Source organism: Schistocerca serialis, chromosome 1, assembly GCF_023864345.2.
Source record: "Schistocerca serialis cubense isolate TAMUIC-IGC-003099 chromosome 1, iqSchSeri2.2, whole genome shotgun sequence".
NCBI lineage: Eukaryota > Metazoa > Arthropoda > Insecta > Orthoptera > Acrididae > Schistocerca > Schistocerca serialis.
The window spans coordinates 1010681303-1010702743 of record NC_064638.1 but is presented as its reverse complement, the minus strand read 5'-3'; the positions used below and the strand labels follow the sequence as shown (position 1 = coordinate 1010702743).

Sequence of the window (21441 nt, the reverse complement as noted above, 5' to 3'; positions counted from 1 at the left end):
AGATAATGCCATTACAATCTTCCCTCAACGAGAATAATACTTTCACCCCTGATTGGAACGTAAATATTGCACTACGCAATTTCCGAGCAACTAGCTATCCACAGACAGCACAAATACTGTTGTTAGAGGATTATTGTAACAAGTTTTCAGAAATGAGAGCGGTGTCGCGCTGCTGCAGCCGTTTCGCACCAGAATCTGATGGGTGTACGGGAAAGAATGTGTTTTTCTAACTAATGAGATCTGCTGGTGCAGTATCGCATTCATGTGAATCGCAAAACGAAGAGGAGGAAAGGCAGAATTTGACGTTAGAGTAGAATCATTAATTTATTTTGACAGGTTTACAGAAGAAAATAGATTATACTTTTGTTGACTGGATGCACGGGAAACTGCAGAACACTTAGATTTGATTTCACTTCTTCCCAGGCTCGGCTCAGATTTATAACCACTGCACGATCTTGTTCGATGCAGTTGGAAGAGGTAAGCCATGTCGTTCATCTAGCCTGTGAACAGTTAATCAAGTAATTTATTAGTAAACGTGCAATTTAGTGTGGAATAAAACAACTGTTCACTTGGGAATGTTTCATAAACACAAAATATTGATAGAGGTTCAGGTTAGTTAAGTACTGGAACTGACACTAGTAAAAACCAGATGTCAAACGCTAACGAATATACCTTTTTTTACCTCTGTTTTACGCTGATAAACTTGAAATTTGGGCGTTAACGTATCAAACGATCCACATCCCTCAATTCCTTGGAAATAGTTTAGAATCTTAAAGTCACACAATCTTTGGTTACTAGTTACTTAGATAAGATTTTTTTAAATTCATAAAAATTAGAACCTGTTAAAAAAAAAGGATAGTGGGAATATCGAAGTCGAATTTGGAGCACCAATAGAACAATCTTGCTACCTCTTATCGCAATTTGTCACCACCATCCATCTGGAATCCACTGTTTGGTGAAGGCTTCGTCCAGATGATGATGTATTACAGCCGTCAGCTACAAACATCCACATTGTTCCGTCATGTTTTTTAATGTTATCAATTAAACTTCCGCTACGCAGTCGCCTCGGTCTTATTTCTTGGATTCCAGCAATCTCAGTCGATCTACCGTCCATTCGTCTGGCTATAAGTACTAGCAATCTATATTACATTTCCAATACAGTCATAAGTAAGTTTTCCTCTGCAGTTTGCTCCTTGCTCAATTTGTTTGCTTTCCTGTACCTCCTAGTTCAGTCATGACATACCTCTCGATTACTCCCCGAGGATACTTCTGTTTTGAGTGGATTTTGCAATAAAAGGCCATGTTTCACTGCTATAAGCCAATATTAGCAGTACTCATTGATACAAAATTCTCTATTTTACACACACAAATTTCGTTTACCGATAGTAATTTAGTTTTTTTTATGCAGTCTATACTGTCGATGTCTTCAACTACTCTAATATAAGAACCCAACTAATTCTAGGACTTAACTATTAATTTTTAATAATTTTTCTTTGGTGTCTTAATTTTGTAACGTTTTTGTCTTAAAATAATTGGGTTTACAACCACTTCTGTCCTTCATTGTTGACATTTATCTGCTTTAGGTGTAAATGAAGGTGTTTTGGGTAAGAATATTTACCATTAAAACATTATTTCTTATTTCGGTACATGTTACTTTTGTACCAAGTTTTCTTCAAGAAAAAAATCGTCAACAGGCTATTTTCCTGAATACCGTGAATGGCTATACAGGGTGGTCCATTGATAGTGACCGGGCTAAATATCTCATTAAATAAGCATCAAACGAAAAAGCTACAAAGAACGAAACTCGTCTAGCTTGAAGGGGGAAACCAGATGGCGCTATGGTTGGCCCGCTAGATGGCGCTGCCATAGGTCAAACGGATATCAACAGCGTGTTTTTAATAGGAACCCCAATTTTTTTATTACATATTCGTGTAGTACGTAAAGAAATTTGAATGTTTTAGTTGTATCACTTTTTTCACTTTGTGATAGATGGCGCTGTAATAGTCACAAACGTGTAAGTACGTGGTATCACGTAACATTCCGCCAGTGCGGACGGTATTTGCTTCGTGATACATTACCCGTGTTAAAATGGACCGTTTGCCAATTGCGGAAAAGGTCGATATCGTGTTGATGTATGGCTATTGTTATCAAAATGCCCAACGGGCGTGTGCTATGTATGCTGCTCGGTTTCCTGGACGACATCATGCAAATGTCCGGACCGTTCGCCAGGTAGTTACGTTATTTAAGGAAACAGGAAGAGTTCAGTCACATGTGAAATGTCAACCTCGACCTGCAACAAATGATGATGCCCATGTAGGTGTTTTAGCTGCTGTCGCGGCTAATCTGCACATCAGTAACAGACAAACTGCTCGAGAATCGGGAATCTCAAAAACGTCAGTGTTGAGAATGCTACATCAACATCGATTGCACCCGTACCATCTTTCTATGCACCAGGAATTGTATGGCGACGACTTTGAGCGTCGTATACAGTTCTGCCACTGGGCACAAGAGAAATTACGGGACGGTGACAGATTCTTTGCACGCGTTCTGTTTAGCTACGAAGCGTCATTCACCTACAGCGGTAACGTAAACCTTCATAATATGCACTATTGGGCAACGGAATTTCCACGATGGTGCGACAAGTGGAACATCAGCGACCTTGGCGGGTTAATGTGTCGGGCGGCATTATGGGAGGAAGGATAATTGGCCCCCATTTTATCGATGGCAATCTAAATGGTGCAATGTATGCTGATTTCCCATTTAATGTTCTACCGATGTTACTACAAAATGTTTCACTGCATGACAGAATGGCGATGTACTTCAAACATGATCGCTGTCCGGCACATAGCTCGCGTGCGGTTGAAGCGGTACTGAATAGCATATTTCATGACAAGTGGATTGGTTGTCGAAGCACCATACCATGGCCCGCACGTTCACCGGATCTGACGTCCCCGGATTTCTTTCTGTCGGGGGAGGGGGGGGGGGGGGGGAGTTGAAGGATATTTGCTGTCGTGATCCACCGACAACGCCCGACAACATCCGTCAGCGCATTGTCAATGCATGTGCGAACATTACGGAAGGCGAACTAAACTACTCGCTGTTGAGAGGAATGTCGTTGCCAAATGCACTGAGGTTGACGGACGTAATTTTGAACATTTATTGCATTAATGTGGTATTTACAGGTAATCGCGCTGTAACAGCATTCGTTCTCAGAAATGATAAGTTCACAAGGTACAAGTATCACATTGGAACAACCGAAATAAAATGTTCAAACGTACCTACTTTCTGTATTTTAATTTAGAAAACCTACCTGTTACCAACTGTTCGTCTAAAATTGTGAGCCATATGTTTGTGACTATTACAGCGAAAAAAGTGGTCCAATTAAAACATTCATATTTCTTTACGTACTGCACGAATATGTAATAAAAAATGGGGGTTCCTATTTAAAAAAAAACGCGGTTGATATCCGTTTGACTTATGACAGCGCCATCTAGCGGGCCGACCATAGCGCCATCTGGTTTCCCCCTTCAAGCTAGACAAGTTTTGTTATTTGTAGTTTTTTCGTTTGACGCTTATTTCGTGAAACATTTGGCTCTGTCACGATCAATGGACCACCCTGTGTAAACCTCATCTGGCATTTCTTCCAAAAAGACATTAGTTTCGTTTTGTAACTACTGTTGTTACTGATTCATCTCTTAAGCTCCACAAACGATGAAAGAATTGTTCTAGTGCTTATTCAATGTTCTCCCTGTTGTTAGTTTCTGCGCCATATGCCATCTTTACGAAGAAACGAGATGCCTATCCAAGTTATGTGTCTGTTTAGTATTCCCGAGACTCGTAAATTTTCCTGCCATTTTCCTTCGTTTTAATAAATGCTGTGTTGCTTTTGAGTTTCCTTATCTTCGTCTGTCTTTTTCTATACCTTCAACATATTATTCCATACGCAAAAATATCTTTGTTAAATGACTGCCTGTTTCATCTGCGCTGGTATAATCTTCACTTTCAAAGATTCTGAAGTTGCTGACTAGTATAATTTGGTATAATACGCATCATAAAATAAATTATTATATTCTACATGTTTGATTTATTATATTATATTCTACATGATTAGCTTGTATATCTCGTTTGAGTAACTTAAGTTCTGCATCTTACTGTCCTACAATAACTTGAAATGCTGATGCGGTTAATATCCGTTACATATATTTATGTGATGGGACCGGTCTGGCGGTTTAATGGAAAGAAATATCTGCTGAAGCGAAGATCGCTAAATTTTATGTATTTCACGATGGCAGTTTTCGAAAGAAGCTGTCATCATCTGATCTACAAATGTTGAACGTAATAAATTTTATAAAGCTGTAAAAGAACAAATTTCACTTCAACGAACACATTTGGCTCTGTGGGAACCCATCAACATAGCATATCTGGAAAGATAAAACTCACACACACACACACACACACACACACACACACACACACACACACACCTACACACGTTGTAAACACTAGCGCCACCATTAACGAAATGTGACCGACTTCAGAAGCTATTGACAGTGAAAACTGTAACCGCTGGGTGAGGTCCCATTAATTCTGCCCCTCTGTTTTTTGACAAGGGAGAGAGAACAAAATTTCACCAGAATCTAACCAAAACTTCCATCTCTATTTGTAAGATTACTTGCTAATTTAACTTCCACTGCCCCCTTAATAATACTGTCCCCTTAGCTGGAAGTGCATGCCAGAATCTCCGTGATGTTATATTCCATAGGATTATCGGTGCCAGGACAATGTTCTGCAATAGCATATTTGTTCGGCTGTTGTAAGTGCGAGAGATGCTTATGCTCAGTATACCGTACTCCATAGTCCTGGCAGTCTGACAATATATGACATGCCACAACTGCAAGGAATGCAATAAACACGCTCTTTTCGCAAACCAGGATCATCATTTACGAAACCTAGAAATACCCTAGTTAGATGGTGGTCGAAAAACACATTTCACATCATATTTCCAAAGAATACGACCAATCCCACTGGAAATTCCCCACGCACAAAGCTAGAACGCCGTAGACTTTGGCGCCACCTCGGTATTATGATCACTCGCCCGGTGCACGGTTGGTCGATAGCGCAACGCGCGTCTGACCTGTCTTTCACTATATCCGTTCTGACGAAAGGTGACCTCAAGATGGGTTAATTCAGCTGACAAGCTCTCGGGGTCTGAGATGTCATGGGCATAATGAACCAGAGTACGAAGTATCCATTTACACTGAGTCAGTTGGTGACAACTGTCAGTCTGTAGGTCCAAGTCAGTGTGAGCGGCCTTCTTATATACAGCATGTCCCAAAGTACCAGCAATCTTTCTCCCGACTAACACATCAAGGAAGGGAAGCCAGCCATCCTTTTCTACCCTCACAGTGAAACGAAAATTCGAGTGGGTTGAATTTAGGTGCTCTAAAATGTCTTCCAAATTCCAACTACAATGAGGCCAAGCAACAAAAGTGTCAGTCAGTTACCTGAAAAATACGTGGTTTCGAAGCCGCCGACTCCGCGGCACATTCCTCGAAGTCTTTCCTAAAGAAAATGTTAATAACAGGTGACAACTGGCTTCTCATCGCAACTACATCTGTTTTCTCACAGTTACGGTTATTGAATAAAAAGTAAATGGAAGACAACTCATGTCGAAATAGGTTCAGTAATTCAGCACCAAACCTAAACTCAGTCAACCGTAACGGACCTGACAGAGGAACAAGAGTGAAGAGAGAGATCAAGTCAAAACTTACAAAAATATCAGTCATTCAAACGCATCAATGTAAGGAATCCGCCTGGTTCTTAATGTGATGCTCATACCAACCTACTACAGGACTCAAAAGAGTAGCGAGGTGTTTTGTTACACAATGCGTCGGAGCACCAATGTTACTCACAATCGGACGAAGGAGAATACCCTCCTTGTGGACTTTAGGGAGGCCATATAACCCAGAGGGAACAGCACAGTAAGAATTGAGGCTCTTGATAGTCTCCTACCACAAGAAATTTTTCTTCCGGAGGGTGTTAGTCTTTCTCTCAGCATTTTTTGTGGGGTCAGACCGATCCTGCGATACACTGAATTAGATGCGAAACACTGTATCTTTTGAACGTAATTCACCCAGTCCAAAACTACTGTAGCCTTGCCCTTGTTCGCGAGTAAAATAACAATATCCGGATCAACTCTAAGTGAACGTAAAACAACCATCTCAGCCGCTGTGATACTACTCTTGGGTGGACGTGCCCCAGTCAACACACGATATGCCTCCCTCCTAGCCTCCCCTGCAACATCAGGAGGTACTTTAAAAATAGCCAGTTCAACAGAACTAATAAAATAAACCACATGCAAACGCCTGGAAGTCGGTGCAAAATTTAAACCTTTCCCTAGCACAGATAAAGCTGCGTCGTAAAAAGCTTTCTCCGCGAGATTTACCATAGAATGTCAAGAAACAGCATTAGACTCCGAGCCAAGGAAACTTTCAAACATGGCCAAATTCCGGGAAATTTCAGATTGAAAATCCCAGTCAGACTGTGACCATGTAGAACCGTCCGGCCAGTTCCAAGAAAAAATAGAAATTTTTGAAGTGCTCAGTAAATGGAACCGAAACAATTCTTTGAAAACAAAATCTAACTGTCGACGAGTGTAATGGGTCCTTCCACGAACAAGAGCTAGGCCAGAGCGTTGCTTGATGCGATTTGTGGCAGGAGGATTAACATGATGCACGTTTCGGAAAAGTTGGAACAATATCTTGGCCACCCCAACAAAAACGACAATGCACACTGCAGTCTTACTCTGCTGCTACGGAGTTCATCCAACCTACGCATGCAACGATACCTTCCCTCCCCGTCGAGGTTTAGAGCGGGGCTTTTGCTCAAATCGTGATGGAATTCTTCTCTTTCCCTTATCAAAAAACAAAGGGACAGAGTTAATGCTGCCTCACCCGTTGGTTACTAATTTTCACTGGCGATGGCTTCTGACGCCGTGTTTGCAATGTGTGTGTGTGTGTGTGTGTGTGTGTGTGTGTGTACTATCTTTCCGTAAATGCTCTGGAAACAGAAGTTTTCGGTTTCTTTGCACAACGCTTACGCGCTGCAGTGTTGCCTTGATAATGAGGGGGTATGTGCCTGTCGAGTGATCGACGATGTCACCCGGCTGCTTTCCCGTAAGTTATTTGCTATCCGTCACATATTTCACAATGACGTTGTTGTTTGATAAATGTGGTGTATACAATTTTTAATTCCATTCAGTATCTGATAACTTTATTTTGTACTTGTTTTCTATCGGGAAATATTACCCGCAAGGCGTCTAAGGTATGAGATCTGTCATTTCTAGCGTCAGATCCGACGATCGGCGCTGATGAATCCTTCTTTAGTTCTGTTCTACTTTCACATTAAAACCGTGTATTATAATCTTGTAGTGAGATTTACTGCCATTTAACAGTTTCCCTAACTCACTGATGAGGTCTCCTACCTCCTCGTCAGGAAGTTAACAATTTGAATGATTTCCATGGACAATCTTTTATTTATTAAAAATATTTCCATTGCGTTTGAGATTCCAGCAATATATGCAATCTTGTTTCAAATTTTTCCGTTTACTATAAAATCTACACATGAATATTTTCCTTCGTTCCTCAGTAAGAAAATAGTGTCCTGATTTTTAGTTCTTCGGTCTTGTGTTTTTCATGTTACTTTTTAATTTCTTTTCGAAGTTATGTAGTTATGTAATCTCCCAGTTTCTCCTGCTACTTGTAATTTAGTAACTACAGATTTCAAAACGTGAGGGTAGGTTTCTTCGAAATCTGTAGTTACTAAATTACAAGTAGCAGGAGAAACTGGGAGATTAAGCTCAAAGTTATTGTTTGCGTAGCGAAGCGAAGTACTCTCTCAGAAGTAGCAGATAGCGCTCTGTGGCCTGAAGCTATTACCTGAATACCATTAGTTCTCTGTTCCCAATAACGTCCCACCTGTGTATGAATACAGATGTCCTAGGAATCTGACGGTAGAGACTTCGACAGTCCTATTATTCACTAGACTGCCAGTGCCGGGAATGTCTGGTGGATGATGTGAACAGAGCTAAACCTCGACAGACCTATGTTCACAGCAGCATCAGTCCAGTTCACAAATCAATATAGTCATTTAAGAGTCGGTCTCAGACATGTGTAGAGGATTGCGGTTCTTAACTCACCATATTGTCTGCAGGCCAAACCGTTGAGCAACCCTTCCATATTTCACTATAGTCGACATATTTGTCTTGAGAGATTCAGCAACTGTTTCGATAATTAAGAAAATTCTCATTTATTGTTAGGTCTCATGTGCACGTTTTTAATTAGATTACATCTTTCGATCACTCTGGATCACCTCCAGATCCAAGTAACTGCTTCAGCAACTCGTCTTTCGCCTTGTCTACTCAGACCCACGTACCAGAATACAGTACTCTGATATGTGTTTCGGAGTAGACCAGACGGGTTGCTAAAGCAACTACTTAGATCTGAAGATGATCCAGAGTGATCTAATGATCGAAACATGTGATCTAATTAAAAATGTGTAGCCGCCCATATTTGTTACCCACAAAGTAATTAGTCAAGATGATTACCTTACCGGTGCTAACAGCTTGACGGCGTGAACGTCTGTACTTTGACATCTAGCCACATCGATAATATATAATGAAGAGTCCTCCTCCCATTGATTAGTAAATTCGCCTTCTGCAGCAGTTAATATTTACGATCAGAGTTAACTCTTCGTCCAGTGATTCAACAGTAAGTAATTTCTCGGATACTGTAATCACATCAGAGATGTTTCCTAGGTATTGATACTAATACTTCTCCTGTCTTTCACACAGCACTCTTCTTCTGATTAAAACTGTATTTTTTTTAAAGTAAGAGAGATTAAATAAAGACATGTAAAACTAAGAGATACTGATGCTCTGTTAGGCCCCCATGCCGCATCTACAAACTAGAAATCACAAACATATTTTACTCAAGATATATACACTGATGAGCCAAAACATTACGGCCACCTCCTTAGTAACGTGTTGTCCACTTTCGGAAAGCAATACAACAGGGTTTTTGCGTGACATAGCTTCGACAAGTCCTTGGTGGTTCTGTTGATTCTGGACGTATGGTGGAGCCCGATGGCGTCCCAAATGTATTCCACTGGGTTCAGATTAGACAAATTTGGTGTCCAAGAAATCAAAGGGAATTCACGATCGTGCTCAAGCCACTGAAAACGATTGTGGCCTTGTGACGCGGATCGTTATCCTGCTGCAAGATACCATCAAGCATGAAGTGATATAGGTGGTCTGCAATAATTTTCACGTAGTCTACAGCTGCCTGGTGCCTTTGCTTATTACCACAAGCCTCATAGAAGACAAGAATGAATGTCCTCCCATGGAGTGAAGAGAAACACTGGCGTGAGTAGAAACAAAACTTCCAAAAAGGTGCTACGGTATCCTGTCGTGCGAATATCATTCAAATATTTGTTTGTGTAGGTTGGCACGGACCAATCTAATTCTGAAATTACGAATTTCAAAGCCGACGGCACTGTCTGTTGATGTTTCGTTTACTTTGTGACGAACATCGGATGTGGTGCTCAATTTTCTGCGTAATATATTACGAAATGTCAGTAATTCGAGTTGCCTCTGGTTTTGGCCAGAGAGATCGTAACAGTGCGTAGGATCTTAAAGCAGGAAATATGAATCTCTGTCACAGTCTGACATGACTCGCTGGTCACTGAAAAATACTATAAATGTAATTACGGCCAATTTTAACCACCCACTTTGCTTATGTTCTTGGCAGCTCACAGTTATCATTGATGGAAAAATACATGTGACTTACATTTAAAGCAATAAATGATAGTTTTGTTAAATGTTACATGTGCGTGCTGCCTTCTCATTACTTTCCTTCACATTTCGAAAAGCACACTAAGGAAAGTACAAGAGTTTGAGTATTTCCTAATTGCAAGGACTTTTAAACAAATCACAGTGTGATGTGTATTGTCTTATCCGTAATGGCAGTTGCTTGATACGATATGTACGTTCAGATTAATCACGGTAGAAAGATGAACCCGCAGCCTTGTTATTCATTTCAGAGATCTTCTTTTTCTGCAAGAATTTACGAAAGAATTATTTCTGCTGTAGCGGTCGCGCGGTTCCAGACTGTAGCGCCCAGCGCCTAGAAGCGCTCGGCCATCCCGGCCGGCACCAGATAGGGCAGACGATGATAACGTTAGTAATTTGTAAAGCGTTACGTTGTACAGGACAGGTTGTGAGCTACAGATGTATTTGAGGCTTAGAGCATGAGAGCTTACCTCGAAGTTTATCTATAATTACCGATATAAATTGTCTTGTTTTAATTTCAGTAATTTGAAATTCCGCTTCATTAGCAAAAGTTAAGTCTAAAAGTATGCTTTAGTCTGACTTATATTTCAGCTGATTGAAAGCGTAGAATTATGTTTTCAGAGTTTGTGGGCTGAATAGAAACAGTAATTAATCGTGTTTCTTCAAAGAAGACCTAGAATTTGACGGAAGTATTGGCATTGTTTTCAACACAGGAGATTAGGCTCTGATTAAAGCACGTGGAAAAGAAAGAAGTCATTTAGGCGGTATTCATGTAAAATATTTTATTCAGAAGGGAAAGATTAAGTTGGTGTTTGTTTTTTGAAAAAAAAAAAAATGAGACTGATTAAACACGTTTAATTTAATAGGTCAGTAGTCACTTCTTAGTCAATAAGGCGTTGTTGGAAAGCTCTCCTTTACTTCTGAGGAGGTACTTACGATTTGTAGATTCAGAGACATGTACATTTTTAAAGATGATGTTTGTGACTTAATGTATTAAGAAACAAATGAAGTTCATCAGTTTAATGCTACAATGAGTTAATTAGATATATAGTACTGTTTATTTGGAAAACAGAATTAAAAAATCACAACCTATGCAATATTCTTAGTTTTGTACTGAATAAAACTTTCTGAACCACACAAATTTTTTCTTATTCTTTCAGAGCCAAAACAAATTTTGATTTGTCCCTATTCACCCGAAGGCCCAATAAACAGAAACAACAAAATTTAATACTCTGTTTCTATTCACCCACTCCTGCAAGGTGAATAGAAACATCAAGTTTTTATTTTTATATGTTATAATATAATGAGGCAGGTCTCAAAGTTAATTGTAAATTTAAAGATAGGAGCAAGACTCATAACCCCATATAATTTTGATTTTATTTATCTGTTTAAAATTATCATTTTTTTTTCTTTTGACGTTGAAAACTTTTTCTATTCACCCACTTTAAGGTAGTCGTGCCTCACAGGCCAGCGTCTGTGGCGCGGCTCTTATTCAAGCAGCCGTTTGCCTGGATGCCAGCGTATACTTTGTGTAAAAAGAAACCTAGTTAACACGGCCGGAAGCTCGAGAAAATGTAGTCAGGTATCTTCGATGCTACAAGTAATAACGTTGACGTAACCTCCGTGTACTTTTTGAGACTTAACTCGGTGATTTCGTTGATATGCGCCGGATGTAGCTTTTCCATGTAGCAATTAATATACAAACATTTTCCTTATATGCAAATTTCCTCTGTTTTCTATAAACGAGTTATCGACGAATGTTGTGGAGTACTGATACAGAAAAAATTTCTGTTTGTTTTCAGAAGATCACGAGTTCTTTCTACAGAAGGAGATTGCCTGAAACAGATTATTGGTCAGTGCCGTAATGAAAGGAGTACGATAATATTTGTGTAAGTTACCGAGCTGTTATTCTCCCACGTTTTAGATATGCTGCTTGAAGTTTTTTTAAAATGGGAATACGAGACACATCACAATATTACGATTCCCTAGGAAAAAACTAAACTACATTGACCTGATCTGAGACATATTACAGCTTATCTAAGTTCAGAATGGCTGCAATAAACAAACCAAGGTTTATTGATTAACTATTGGCGCTGTTTAATAAATGCTGTTGTTCGTTAAAAGCCTGAAGTTGTCTAAATGCGAAGGGCGAAAAACCTTCACGGTGTGAACGTACCGCTGACTTCATTGCATTAAGTGGGTTACTCGAAGAGATTACCATTTCCCATATATATGTGTACAAACGCACACTATCAAAAAAGAACGAAAGATCGGAAACTAAATTCCAAAATTCGTTCACAGCCACCCGTACCCGAATATTCCATATAGATCAGGATTCCCAAACATTTCCTCTGATGGGACATTTTGAGAATCTAGAATCTTGGTTTATTTTGAAGGCTAATAAAATCTGTAAAAAATGAGAAAAACTTGTTTTTTTTCCCCAGTGATTAATTCAATTTTAAATCATAATTAATAACACAGAAATCATAATAGAATTAAAAAATAATAATATGGTCAAAACGTCGAAAAAATCGCTATGTTACTAACAGTTTTTTGCGGAGCGCTTATTCACTTCCCGCGGAACACAGTTTGGGAAACCGTATCTGTATCGCACTGTGGCAATACACACACCACACACAACAAAGCGGTTCGGTATAACACATCATAACTTTCGGTGACATAAAAAATAAGTGATAAGCCAGTTTTAATTACGTATAATATGAAGAAAATGTGGTGGTCAATGATACCAGGCTGACGCAACGTTTGCTATACATTACCGCGGTAACCGTGTGAGTGTTTCTTTGTACCACACAGAAAAACTAATGCAACTCTCCTTCCTTTATGCGATCGGCACGAAATTCAGTGCCTATTTTCCCAGTAACCATTAAAAGTTAGATCGAGTTTGTTAAAATTAATTATTACTGTGCTGTATAAGCAAACGTCAGCATCAGTTATTCCAAAAGTCACTAACAATTTCAACACGTAATGAATGGAAAGGTAGAAGTTTGGAGGCATTATGTTAACATACGGGAAGTAGAATTACGCTTCCTCCTACCCTCTCCGTTCGCCATTTAAGCGAGATAAGGTCAGTGTTGAGCACGATCCATGGTGCTGTTGATTTTCGACTGTCATTCCACAGTCCAGGTTCTCTTCAAAGAGCAAGGTGTCGCAGTGACAAATGAGCTCAATTCTTATTTGGAAGGAGTGGGATGCAGATAACTGTCTAGTCATCCCAACTTACATTTTCCTAAGTCTATCAAGATGGTTTCCGGATTGTTTCCTATGGAAAGAACAAGCCGGATTTCAGAATTTGTGCCCTGTTTCAAATTACCTAGTAGTCGACGGGATGTTACACTCTAATGTTCCTTCTTTTCCCAACAGGATCACGCACAGCGATTTCAGACAATCTTGTCATTCAAGTACTGACTGATTTATGGGGTTAATGGAGCCGAAAGCAGTAAAGGCATATTCGCGATTAACGGGGATTAAGGCTAACGACCTTCTTTCTCCATAATGATATTTTATTTCCGCCATATCAGATCGATATGAATGAAGGAAACACATCAACACAGAAGAGACTCCACTTAATGCTAATCAAAAATTACTTCTCTCACAAAGAAGGAGCTTTGCAAAATCCTAATAATGCGTTCTTGATTACTTTTCATACAGGTAGGATTTTCATAGTGCATCAACGATTGAACAGAGTTAAGAAATCTGTGTTAACTCAGATTAGTTCAGTCGTTAGTTTCATGAATTGAAAGTAACTGATAACGTTACTCAACTAGTGACAGAGTTACACCACATTCTGAATCTTCACGTCTGCAAGACAGTCTTTTGAAAGAAGTTACTACGAACAGCTATTTCTCTGGAGTGTGATGTGTATAAAATGTAGACAGAGTCAACATCTGATTACGTAAGTGGTTAAAAAAAATGGTTCAAATGGCTCTGAGCACTATGGGATTTAACTTCTGAGGTCATCAGTCCCCTAGAACTTAGAACTACTTAAACCTAACTAACCTAAGGACATCACACACATCCATGCCCGAGGCAGGATTCGAACCTGCGACCGCAGCGGTTGCGCAGTTCCAGACTGAAGCGCCTAGAACCGCTCGGCCACTGCGGCTGGCCGTAAGTGGTTCATGCGGTGTTAAGAAGCGGTAACGTACAACAGATCACGTAGTTGTTGATGACAGCTCATAATAGTACATAATGTTAAATGGCAACAAATAAAGTTCTTTTAGATTATTGATGATGAAAACAGTTAAAGAAAAGTAATCAAACACTAATCTGTTTTGAAATGTAGTTACTAACAATATACTGGTTATTCAATGGCTTTCATAAAATAAAGTTTAAATGATTGGTTGATATGGCTCTATCGTTTGACTGACAGGATAGTACAGAAGCAGTATGCACAAACAGATACTCACTTATGTGTACAGTCTATAATTCTTTAAAAAGTGCATAATGATTTTTTGGTTGTGTTTTATGATTTGAGAAGGATGGTAATACTTGAGGGAAAAGTTGCAGTATGAGAAAGGAATCAGCGATTGAAATGAATCTTCATGGACATTTTTGTGTTCCCCATCCCTGGAAAAGAGATTAGTTGTCTTCATCAACACCACAGACAAAATGTTAAATTTTATTGACTAGTGTAACTTTTTTTTATCATTACGTGACCGACATAGCAACGTCAGACGAAACTGGTGGACTGAATTGTTACTTGTGTTCTTTTTCTGAGCATCAGTATTGCGAAAAACGAACTATTTCTTATCTGAACCCGTGTCACGTGTCACTGCTCGATGTTGCACGTGCCTTGCTCCAGTCACGACTGTTTGGGTGGGTATCTCCTCCATGTCCTGTGCAAAGGCCGATGCGGCCACAGTCACGTGATCGCAAAGCAACACCACAGCGTCACGCCTCAGCACTGCCAACGACTCCTATTGAGGACATAGCAATGAGGCTGTTCAGCTGTTTACTGCTTCAGATATTTGCGACCGCAATCAGTTGCTCGTAAAAATGTTATTTTAATATGAAATGTATCACTTATTCTTCCTGTTTGGAATTATTGTGTCTTGAACCTTAATTAACTTGTAGCAGTTCTCTAATTTGAACTGGTTATGTCACAAAAAAAAGAGCTCAAAAGCTGGACCGCGATGTTGACAGCCTTGTTCTATTACACATTTAACAGAAGCAATGTACTGAAATAGATTACCATAATAAAATAGGTCTAGGCCCACAGATACAATATGCGCATAATTTCAACATGTGGCCACAGTACAATCAGTAAATAGTGTCATAATTTTTGAAGACATCATTTCCGCCGAGACTGTGATTTTACATTTCTGTAAACCACTACCAGCAAATTTATTCTATATGTCCATTTTAATACAAACAGTACTTTGTATACTATACGAAAGTGAAAGAAAAACAAAAAAAACTGTTTATTCACCATTACGATTGAGAACACGAATGTGCCTAGTTTTGCAGGACTCAAGCTTACTTGTTTTCCGACTGTGAGGTAGTTGTTATTTTGTAATTTGACGTCTCACAATATTGTGTGATACATCGTCCAATTAAATATTCAGGTTTTTATAAAATCAATGAAAAAGCAGTCTAGACTGCGATGGTAGTTTATTAAAATGACCGGTTTCAGTCTATACTTGAGCCATTTTCAGCACCATCAGCTGAAGATAACCTAAGTATAGGCCGAAACCAGTCATTTTAATAAAGTACCATCGCGATCTAGACTGTTTACTCACTAATTTTATGTAGATTACAAGATCCTTGCCTCTGAAAATATTACCGAAGTTTTTGAATTCTGGTTGTTACTTGAATGGGAAATGACACGTATTAATGGACTTATCCACTTGAAAACGGCAATACTGCCGCATTTGGTAGATTAAATAAAACCATACATTATTGCTGGAAGCAATGTTTTTCAAGCCATTTCATAAGACAGTGGAACCTAACCAAGAAACCTAAGTATCGTGTCTGCTACGGCTAATTTAAGGAAGTAACTGGTTTCTACTGAAAAATATTACAGACAGGAGACGAAAGGTGACAGGAAGTCTGGTTGTACAGATTGTTGCTAGTAATAAGAGCAGTCGATTTATTTTTGAATGCACTTTGTAGACAAATATGTAAACGTATGGACTTTATAGAACTAAGGAAATGTGTCATTTTATGCACCGGCACTAAACCGAAAACAAAAAGGAAAGAAAGATGCAGCACCCTGCCATGCGAAATTGGACAATAATAAAGAAAATTCACTAAGTAACACCAAACAATTTGTGAATCAAACGATAGTAATACTGCAGACGAAAGTTTGTAAGTGTAGAAGCAGCTCAAACAACACAACTAAAATAATGGAATGGACTATACAAATATTCTGCACATGTGGCAATGTAGAGACTTGAGTGATATAACTTAAGGAGAAAGAAACATCAGAGACTCTCACTACATTTCGAAGTCTGAAGGAAGAGAAAATCAAGGAAGAAATGCTACATATCTTTCAACTGCGGAAAAAAAAGGAAGTGTGTGATTCACATACAGGCCACAGACAAATAATGGAATTGATTAAATGACTTGAATGTAGGAAAAGAAGGCAGCGGTAGTGACTGCGTCGGCGCAGGTATGATCAACATGAGTAATGATCAAGATGTACATACATGCTTATTGACGTTTCATCACAGTGCGTGAGATGTACGTCAATAAACTTGGGTTACAGGAGGGGAGTGGCTTGACAAGGAAAGGACCTTGGTACCACTTGATGTATGTAAGATATCAGACATTGTGATCTTTAGCGCTACAGATTCCAATTGTGAGGAAAATTTACAAAAATAAGACAATGATTGGTTACTTTAGTGCTCATAAAAATTTTTAAGACCTGTGACCCCGTAAAGAGCTGGGAAAGTTACTCACCATTTAGCAGTGATGATCGTTTGTGCCGCAGAAGATAAAGCTTGGAAAGTGCCTCATAATATGAGGCGTTACATATAATCCCCGCTGGCTGAGAGAGTAACGCTGGGAAAATGCCACCACGAGCTTAAAAATTTTCCACTGTGTCATTCACTCAGCTTGTGTTGGTGGTCCGATGGAGTGCACGTGATAGTATCCTGCTCGTCCGCTTCCAATACGAGGAGCCTGAGTGTCAAGGTGAACCTCCACCGAATTGTAAGAAATGTTTTCCTCACTTTTTTTCACCGACGTCATAGCCGTGACCCCCCCTATCAAGAGCTCCTTGCCAACCGAAATGCGTTTTACTTTATCGCTGCCCCTCGGCGCCGAGGTCCCGCGGCCTACGGCTAACCGCGTCGGGTACAAAGATTCCTCCGGGGATGACGCACTTTGGGCCCTATCTGGCGGCAACCGGTCTGCGCGCCAGCGAGCGGAGGGTCTCCGCCGGCTGTTGGAGGGGGCGCTATATATTCAGCGGCCCAGCGGGTCGTTGTCACGAACAGCTCAGTTCAGCTTTCCGTCGAACTTCCATGCCACTTTGGGCGGCCGCCGTACGCACGGTCCAGTGTCACCGAGGCATCCAGTGAGCACCACACACACAGCACAATGCTGATTGGGTCGGCATCCAGGTACATCGCGGGCCGTGGAGCCGTGCAGCGCATCTACTGGCGAACCAGCGACAGCCAGAAGGGCGCGAAGCTCGTCAAGTACGGCCGCGTGCTCACCGTCAGCCGCGCAGACGCCGACGCCGCCAGGGCCACGCCGCCGCGACGCCTCGCCGGAGACGTCCTCAGTCCGAACGCTGTCCACTTTCTCTAAGGTGAGTGCGCGCACCTCGTCCTTCATGGTTTTCATTACTTTTAGTATCTCCGTAGCTGATAGGGCATTTGTTTCCTAAATAGACATCGTATAGCTTTTTTTCGCACCTAGTTTCGGAATCGCACTTCCATTCTCCTGCAATCATGTCTGCCATCAGCCAAGCCATCAAGTTGGAATTCGGCAGTAAATACTGGTGATGCCGCATTCCAGACTGTCTGCTTGGCTGATGGCTGCAATGACTGCACGAGGATGGGACTGCGACTCCAAAATTCGTCGCAAAGAAAGAAAAATAAATAGTTAAAATTAAACGAAGTACATCTATGGAGGTGCCAACAAGCTAGCAGCATTGCTAACATAGTTACCCGTCATGTCACTAAAGTTAAGTGCTGTAGGAATTGTTTAGTACTTGTATGGGGGACCGTCTGAGTCTGTCGAGCGCTGTTGGTGTGTACTCAGCCCTTGTGAGTCCAATTGAGGAGCGGAAGTAGTGGCTCCGGTCACGAAAACTGACAGCGACCAGGAGGTCAAGAGAACGGTATGCTAACCAAGTGCCCTTCCGTACTTACATCCAATAACGCCTATCGGCTGAGGATGGGTTGGTACCGTTGGATTTTCCGAGACCTGTTCCGAAGGAGTTCAGTTTCAGTTTTGTAGGTTTTGAACTATTTTCGAAAGAGATACAAAATTTTTACATAATCTCTGTCTTATTACCAAGTAACATTGCCATGTCACGTTTCGGAAGTATCACATCATATTTTACTTTGCAGTAAAAGACGAGTATTTTATAAAATAAATTAAACATATCATTTAGCTATCTGATGATTCAGTCATCCTGAAACAAAACCCGACATTTTTTAATTGTTAGTAAAAGAGTGAGTAATATAGGGAATATCACGAATATACATAGCAAAGGACTTCAACAATAACCGTTTAGGAAACAGAAAAATACAGTTAAACAATCAAAGAGTTAATATTATTCATGATGCTTGGAGAACTCCTTGCGATGTATGATGATGAGAAAAACATTGTAACCACTCAGTTTGAGTTATCTTTGGCGAATGAATATAGTGTGCAGAATGCTATCAGTGCGCTGTATTATTTTAAGGAAAAGGTTCTCTTTCTCTTAACAAGAAGTAAAATGTAATCTGCACAAGGAATGTAGCCCATCCACTGAGGGTGGATTTGAATCGAGACGAGCTACAGCTAAATGAACAATTTATTCCTTGAAGTTGTAATTGGATACGGTGTTTTCCTCACAATTATAAGATGCTGTCTTCATATGTTCTGCCGTGATCTTTCCGTATTCTGGTCACTGGACCAGAAGGGCGATAATCGAATAGTTTCTGAGACATTTAATGTTTCTAGCTACCTTTGTGTATGTGAAAAATGTTAAACTTCACGCAGATCAGTTCCATTGTTAAAATATTCCTTCTTTTTGCAACCTCAGAGGTAACATGAGCAGAGTCTGTTCATATTTCCCTGCGATAAATGGGCCAAGTATAGTAAAGATTTCACGCTGCACAAATAAATTCTGGCTGTCTCGTGACAAATTGGATGGAAACAGATTTAATAACTGGCAGTGAAGTATATCAATATAGACAGCAAAATAATAAATGCGAGAATCTTCGTGTTGCGCGAGATTTTCTTCTACAAGGAACTAAAAGTTCTTATAGTTTTATGTCACGTCGATGGTTTCGTTGCATTTCAGAAATTTATGATGTGACAGAAATTGAAACTGAGTGCCGTCTCGAATCAGTTGATTGCTTTCTCTAGTGATCATGTATAGTTATGTGATGACACGATTTCGGGAACCTAAAATAAATGAAAAACGTCCCCAGAATTTTTCGTTTTTGGTTAACAGCATTCTGTATGTTCTGCGTTGTGGTACATTTGTCTACGCTCTGCGGTGCTGGGAACTGGATTAGGCAGGAAAGCAGCAAACAAAATGGTTCAAATGGCTCTGAGCACTATGCGACTTAACTTCTAAGGTCATCAGTCGCCTAGAACTTAGAACTAAATAAACCTAACAAACCTAAGGACATCACACACATCCATGCCCGAGGCAGGATTCGAACCTGCGACCGTTGCGGTCGCTCGGCTCCAGACTGTTGCGCCCAGAATCGCACGGCCACTCCGGCCGGCAGCAGCAAACAAAGCAAATATTCTGCTATCGAATTCGTTTTCTTACAATGTAATGACCTCTGGCTATGCGTGGCTTCGTGTTAATATGGCAAGACTCATCAAATCCGAAAGCAGGAGCATACTGCAAGCTAAATCAAAATGAAGGCAAGCACATGCAGTAAAATGAATGTCAATATTGGAGAACTAAGAGTAGAGCTTTCAGATCTTAGCATTACTGATACTTTCCGATGGGTCAATTAAAATAGAATTTTACCTCTTTGTCCAATCACAAATGTAGAGAAGAACTAAAAAATTGCAAGAAGTGTGATTAAAACATTGTTGGAAAGAGGTCAGAGGAAAGCATTACAGTAAAAAAACGACATTTTCCCACTGCCACTGCCGGGTTGCAATAATTTCGTATAGAATATATGATATTTGTTACGGTCAATATAAAGACGTTGTTAGCTCTAACTCTCCCTAACCTGCATCTGGTCTCGCAAAAACATGTAGTTTGTTGGCTACAGAGACCGAGCGGAGAGCGTTTTGGCAATGTTGTGCCGCACCTGTTTTCTTATAACCACCTGCTGTATGTTGCAGGGACTGGACGCAACCCGGGCTGCAGCACGCATCCGACTGCAGCACGGAGCAGGTACGGGGCCAAGACGTGTGACTGCTCCGTAGCGGACTATGGACACCTCAGGACTGCCTCGTGAACACCTCACTCTCCACCAGTCTTTCAAGTTCAGAAGCAAACAGAGACTTCGCTTCATCGTTTTACCTCTTAGTATTTACAGAGCAGCTAACTCGCAGTTGCTTTCATTCACATTTCTCACGTAATGATCAAAATGTGGTATTTCCTGTTTTTATTGAATAGCGAGTTTCATTCACGGTTTGTTACTGCAAATCGATGAATTGCATCTCATTTTTGCATCATCTACCATACTTTTATTTATGAGCTGTGTTTGTGCATTTTTGTTGTTGTAATAAAACATTTTCTATTATAAACTATTTCCAATTCTGTAAAAAAAATTCCTTTCCGCACTTTGGAAATGTCTGGAAATCACTAGAAAGATGATGCATTTAGCTCAAAGACGCTTTCCTTTTCATTTCCCATGTAACGTTTAACAAATGAAATTTACTGCTTTCTGTGTTAAGTAGTTATTATGAGTAACAATGCATCACTTCAATTACGAAACAGAAGCATATGAGAGCTACACGCTTACTCAAAAGTAAACAAAACACTTAGTGCGATGGACTCCACCGACTACGATACGTTGTAAGTATGTTAGATAGACGTTGGAAAAGGAAAAAAAAAACGCTTAGATAGTGAGTGGTAAGACTAATCCACAACAATAACATTCCACACATTTCAAAATGCAAGAAAGTACCGTTAATCAAAATGACATAAAATTTTATCACTATTTCTAAGGACTAGCTGTATTTCTATCCCATTCTTCACGCACTCGTATTTTAGATGTCAGACTTGTCGATAACAGAATAGTGAATATTATTTCTCTGTGCATTACTTCTCATTTCGTTAATCACTTCTTCCGCTCTCCGTTTGAATATTCTTACAGAATTATTGTCTAGGAGAGCGTTACTTAAAATATCCGAAATTCATTAGAAAAAATTCATTTTCCCAGGTACCAAATAATGCTACGTTTTTACTTGCTGCATATCACAAAGATCACAGCTTT

General features: G+C 40.0%; 2 long non-coding RNA genes across 2 annotated transcripts; one reads left to right on the top strand and one right to left on the bottom strand.

Moving 5' to 3' along the window:
• Positions 1 to 298: 298 nt before the first annotated feature.
• Positions 299 to 17018, bottom strand: LOC126413369 (uncharacterized). Its single transcript, XR_007575372.1, has 2 exons — positions 16769 to 17018; positions 299 to 500 (listed from the first exon to the last, which is right to left on the bottom strand). It is a non-coding gene; the product is annotated as an uncharacterized LOC126413369 (long non-coding RNA).
• Positions 17019 to 17212: 194 nt separating this feature from the next.
• On the top strand, positions 17213 to 20749 carry LOC126413358 (uncharacterized). Its single transcript, XR_007575371.1, has 2 exons — positions 17213 to 17624; positions 20342 to 20749. It is a non-coding gene; the product is annotated as an uncharacterized LOC126413358 (long non-coding RNA).
• Positions 20750 to 21441: the final 692 nt, after the last annotated feature.